The following is a 5,611-nucleotide window of genomic DNA, read 5'->3' as shown; positions in this document are numbered from 1 at the left end:
AACTTTGAATGTGCGGGTCACCTCTTGGATGACACCCCATTACGATGGTGACTCGTCACTTCACTTCCAGTGTGAAAACTCGTGATCTGGCCTTCATTAGCTAGACTGCCACATAGGATGAAAAATCTTTGCCACGAGGGGCATACCTCCATATAATTAAGTGTATGGTCTTAGTCGTAGGCGTTTTTAGTCCATTATTTTGTGTCATGTTTCTATCAATGTTGTTCAGGCCATGTTCTCGGTTTCCATTTGTAATTAGATGCTTCGGCCTCAATGTCCATCATCTATTTTAACATATTACCGAGAGGTTTTGACATTTTTTCAAGACAAAACGTTTATAACAAATATACAAGTTTTGGATGGAACACCTAGAAAGATTATTTTGTTAGATAATGTGATAATTTTACATTGGAAAGGTTATACAAAACAGAAAGAAAAAAATGTGTACTTGGAGCATAGGTTACTAGTTGAATATAGTTTTTTTTTGTTACCATGCAGAAAAAAGATAGAAGTTCTATCAGATAGCATGTGTGTGGTTTTCTAACTATAGAAAGACACACACAAAGTAGTACTCCCTCCGTCCCGAAATTCATGTCGCAGCGGCCATTTTGCAATTTACTCCTCATCCTTTTCCCGACAAAACCCGAAGTCCCTCTGTGTAGTTGTTTTCTTCCTCCTTGCTCTCCGACCGACTGGCGCCGCCTGCGCCGCTCCCCTCCACGCAGCTCCAAGCCGCCTGTGCCTTCTCTCCCTTCCCCGCGGTTCCTCTCCCTCCCCAGCGCCGGCGCCCTCTACCTTGCGCGCGTCACCGGCGCTCTCTTCCTCTCGCATGTCCCTCCGCATCGGTGAAAATGTGATTTTTCCCCTCCGGCACTCCGATCTGCAGCGGCCGTGCTCAATCTACGTCGGGGACTACCAAGACGGTGCGACGGAGCTGCTTCTGCCGGTCGCCTGCACGGAGCTGCTGCTACCGGTCGTCAGGTGAGGAGCGCGTCTCCTGCAGCCGCGGCTACCTGGCCACGCAGCAGCGGCGACGGGATGGTGGCGGCAAGGGGGATCCTCTATCCGCTCTAGGACTCCACACGGCCAAGGGGGCGAGCTCCTCCGTCCGCTCTAGGACTCCACACGGCCAAGGGGACGAGCTCCTCCGTCCACTCTAGGACTCCACCGCCAAGGAGGCACGCCCTTGCATCGGGGAGGTGCTCGAGCTTGTCAAAGGTGCCCCTCCCCTTCCCCCTCCAGATCTGATTTGCTGGTGAATTGCAGGTTCAAGTCACTATCTTTGAGCAAGATTTCAGATTTCTGATAATTATACTGAATCTTGAAGTGTATTGTCAACTGAACGTATTGGCAGATTTCATATTTAGACTGAATGTTTACTACTCCTGTCAATAACATACTGAATTTTTAGACAATTTAATCTTGAAGTATAAACTGAATGTTTAGACAGAGTTCTTATTCATGTCTAAGTATAAACTGAATGCTGCTCGTCTTTAGTACTGCTACTGCCTGCGGCTTGAAGTGTCGTGGCGGGGTAGCTAAGGGAGGTGGCCAGGTCCTGCTGATTCGCTCGGTGCCTCTGACAGTCTGATGTCCTGAGGTTTTGAGGCGATTCTGCTCTCGTTTTGCTCGGTGGTTTCTGTCTGGGGAGCTGCTGATTTGGTAGTCTGCCTCTAGAAATGTTTGGAGTTTGTCTGGTAGTCCATGCGTGCTTCATCATGAATTTTCAGAGCATTTGCTGGTGGTTCAGATTTCTGTCTGGGCTTCAGACCTCGGTCTGAATTTGTACTAGTTTTGAACTGAAAAAACAGAGAGATCTAGGTGTGAACTATGAACTAGGAGTTGTACTCACACTGCACATAAAGAAGATGTTGTGAACTGTCTTGGTGAATTTGTCCCAATTGCAGAAAATTCAGTCATTCTAACTGCACATAAAGTAAATTTTAGAATGACTGAATTTTAGAATTTGTTCCAATTTGCTGAAAATACTCCGTGTTCAAGTTGAAAATGGCTGTGGAGGATTTTAGAAAGTGCCATTTGTAATCAGTGTGCTATCTTTTGAGTTGTTGTTCATGGTGGGAAAAAAAGAATGCAGCTTAATCCTGCTATCAAACACTTTGCTCTAACCACTTCTACTCATAATTGTTTGAAACATTATTCAATGTAGTCTCAGTTAACTGAATTTTCTGAAGTCATTTTCCTGCTCACAAGTTGATAGAAAACTGTTTGAAACAAATTTTGACACAAGTTGACTGAAACAAATTTAGAAATCATAGTGCTCCTGTGATTTAGATTCAGTAAACATGACAGTAAAATTGCTCTAAGAGTGCTAACTAAATAAAGGGCTTGCTGTATTAAGCAAATCAATTGACTAAATGCATCTTTAGCTGAATTTACTAAGGTAATATTGGCTGTGTGAGTTGAATTCACAAGGTGAGCATGTGCTACGGCTGTGCACTAACAGTGAGCACATTACCAGTTCTAGTGCATCCTAGTGAAAATCTACCCCAGTCCAGTGCATCCTTTCATATAAATCCATGATGCACATAAATTTGGTCACAGTAAGTACTCCAATAGTGATTACAGTCAAAGTGAATTTCAGATGATTGCTTTTTCAGTTACCAGTTCCAATTTCCATTCAGTGTAATTCACTTTCAATTTCAGTTTTTAGTGCAATTCACTTTGAATTTCAACTAACTTTCATCTGGACTACTGTACGACTTTCCTATCAGCCGCCAGCAGCAGCAGCAGCACAGGCGTGGGAAGGCAATTGGAGGCAGCAGCAGAGTTCGTGAATCGGGGGGCGTCGGCGTCGGCCACCACCAGAAGAGGCGTCGCCGACCACCAGCAGCAGGTGGTTCCCCTTCTTCTTGGTGCTACTCGTCAGCAGCAGCTGGCGGTCGAAGCGGGCCTTCGCGGGGGCGATGCGCGGCAGAATCAGGGGCGGCGACCTGTGTCCTAGGTGGCGCCGGTCCTGCTCATTGGTGGGCGGGCGGCGGAGATCCTGCTCGTGGGTGGCGGAACGGCGCGCCGGCGGTGGGCGGCGGAACCAATTGGCCGAGGCCCCGCTCGTGGTGGGTGGGTGGCGGAGGTCCTCCTGGGCGGGCTCGTCGGCTGCGCAGGGCATGTTTGTCGGCGTCCTCCTGGGCGGGCTCGTCGGCGGCGCAGGACCTGCTCGAGCAACGGGCGGCTGGCCATGGGGGGTGGGGCCGCGTGGGCGATGGACGGAGGAGGAAGAAGGGGACGGGGACTTATTTGTCAGAGCTTTAAAAGCATAAGGGCTTTTTTGGAAAAACGCCACTGTACTGCGCTCACGACATGAATTTCGGGACGGAGGGAGTACGTTTCTTGACATCAGTTTGAGCTGTACAAAGATCGTGCGGTAGGTAGAGAAATACTCCCTCCGTTCCTAAATGCAAGTCTTTTTAGACATTTCAAATGGTAACAACATACGAATGTATGTAGACATATTTTAGAGTGTAGATTCATTCATTTTGTTTCGTATGTAATCATTTGTTAGAATCACTAGAAAGACTTATATTTAGGAACGGAGGGAGTATATATGATGCCCCCAAAAGGAAAAGGGAAATGATGTGTTCAATAGCATGCGAATTTCCAAGGGTGCACACAACAACAATAAAAATCCTTTTTTTTCTTCACATCCATTTTAGCTCAGATAATTATGACTTGGCATCCATGGTTATGGCATTTCTTAACAGGACCAGTAGCATGCAATGCAAGCGTCTTCAATCATACTCCAGATAGTTTCAGTTGCATCTCGGTAAGCTTCAACTGCCACCACGAACGGTGGAGCTCAATCAATCAGTCGGACCAAGGCGCGATCTGGTCGATGCGGACGCTGAGTGGCACCTCCATGGCCGCCGCCCCGTCACCCCCGTCCGCTCCCGGGACCAGGTACATCGGCGGCACCGCGAGGAACGTCGGCTCGCCGGCGGCCACCACGGCGCCGGGCGAGGTGCTGCTCCTCATCTGCATCTCCACCAGCACGGTGTCCGCCTTGCCGCCGTTCGCGGTCAGGTTGACCCACATCTTGCACGTGAACCGCGGCCTCGTGGCCGCGCTCCCCCTGGCGCAGACCACGGACACGGCGGTCGCCGCGGAGCCGAGAGCGCCGACGGTGAGCACGAACACGCGGCCGTCGTCGTCGCCGACGAGGAGCTGCCGCGGCGTGGACACGGGGACCTGGAGCCGGCTCACCTTGCCGTAGCGGATGGCGCGCACCGGCACGGAGTGGGCGGCGCTGAGGTGGCCGGCGAGGTCCGGCGCCGCGCTGACGAAGGCGCAGCCGTGCTCCGTGCAGCGGCAGGGCGCGTGCGCGCACGCGCTCCGGTGCTCGTCGGCCTCGTGGTAGGTGACGTACCTGTGGCAGCCGGCGTTGGGGCACTCGACCCGGGTGGAGGACACGACGGCGTCCAGCGCGGGGCAGGGGTCGAAGAAGCCGCAGCCGTCCGCGCACGCCCCGCACTGGCCAGAGGGCTGCTGGGCCGCGCACCCGCCGCAGGCCAGGTGGCCGCCCTTGCACTGCAGGCACACAGATCGGACTCCGGCGGTAGATCAGCACATCTGCAGGAAAGAATCGATCGGGTCTGCACGAAAGAAGGAAGGGAGCAGAGGAAGAACCTGGAAGACGGGGGGCTTGAAGGGGAGGGCGCAGAGCGGGCAGTGGAGCACGCACATGTCGATCTTCACCGCGACTCCGCCCTGGGGCTGTGCTCCGCCACCGCAACGATGGCGCCTCCTCCGGCCGCCGCGTCGTGCGCGACGAGCTCTTGCTTCACGGAGTGGGCGTCGGGCAGGTCCAGCCGCGCCTTCTTGGCGCTCTCGTCGGCCTGGTCCATGGTCGACGGCGAGCCCCTGCTCCTGCCTTCGGCGGCGCCGGCGCCCTGCATCCTGGCTCTTGCTCCTGGGGAAAGGAAAACCCTCTCTGGCCAAGCTTTACCTGTACGAGGCGCAAGAGCAAACGGGGCGAGGACAAGGAGCTCGGCCCGTACCGCACTAGAGATGAGATTGAGATGCTTGCTTCATCATTGACTAGTGCCGAATTCCACCCGCGTCCCTCCACTTGCCACTATTCCACACACATATCAGATTTTAGTGAAACCCACTTCTCTCTCACACTGTCACATGCGCGACCACCTCAAAGGTGACGAACGAGCACACCGACGACGAGGTGATCAATGACACATGGATGATTAAACTCCGGCTAGTCGGCGATGGCCCTTCTGCAACGTGAACCTGACTGCGCAGATCTAGGGTTAAGCGGCATTGCATCGAGATGCGACAAATATGTGACTCATAAACCATCTCTATGGTGATACGAATGTGTTGTGAACTAGGGTGGAAGTATAATATTTTTCTTTAGCTGGAAGAAGTTCGACTTAACTCAATGTACACAAAACTTTCTTCTCCATGAATCACGACCCTCGTTCGCTTTTCTTTTTTTAGTTCAGCTGGACGCCAATAGTTTGAAAATGAAATTTGAGTAAGCCGATTTCTGATGGGAAGGGAGGAGGAGGCGCGCGGAGCACCTACGTCGCCGACAGCATATCTTAGGGATGCAGGTTGGCCGGGGTAGCAATAACATTGGTGT

At 52.1% G+C, this 5,611-nt stretch overlaps 1 pseudogene; it reads right to left on the bottom strand.

Annotated features, from left to right (window-relative positions):
* Positions 1–3,506: 3,506 nt before the first annotated feature.
* Positions 3,507–5,611, bottom strand: part of LOC119279185 — a 2,731-nt pseudogene continuing 626 nt past the window's right edge.

The sequence above is a fragment of the Triticum dicoccoides genome, chromosome 3B, assembly GCF_002162155.2.
Source record: "Triticum dicoccoides isolate Atlit2015 ecotype Zavitan chromosome 3B, WEW_v2.0, whole genome shotgun sequence".
Taxonomy (NCBI): Eukaryota; Viridiplantae; Streptophyta; class Magnoliopsida; order Poales; family Poaceae; genus Triticum; species Triticum dicoccoides.
This window is presented reverse-complemented; position numbering and strand designations above follow the sequence as displayed.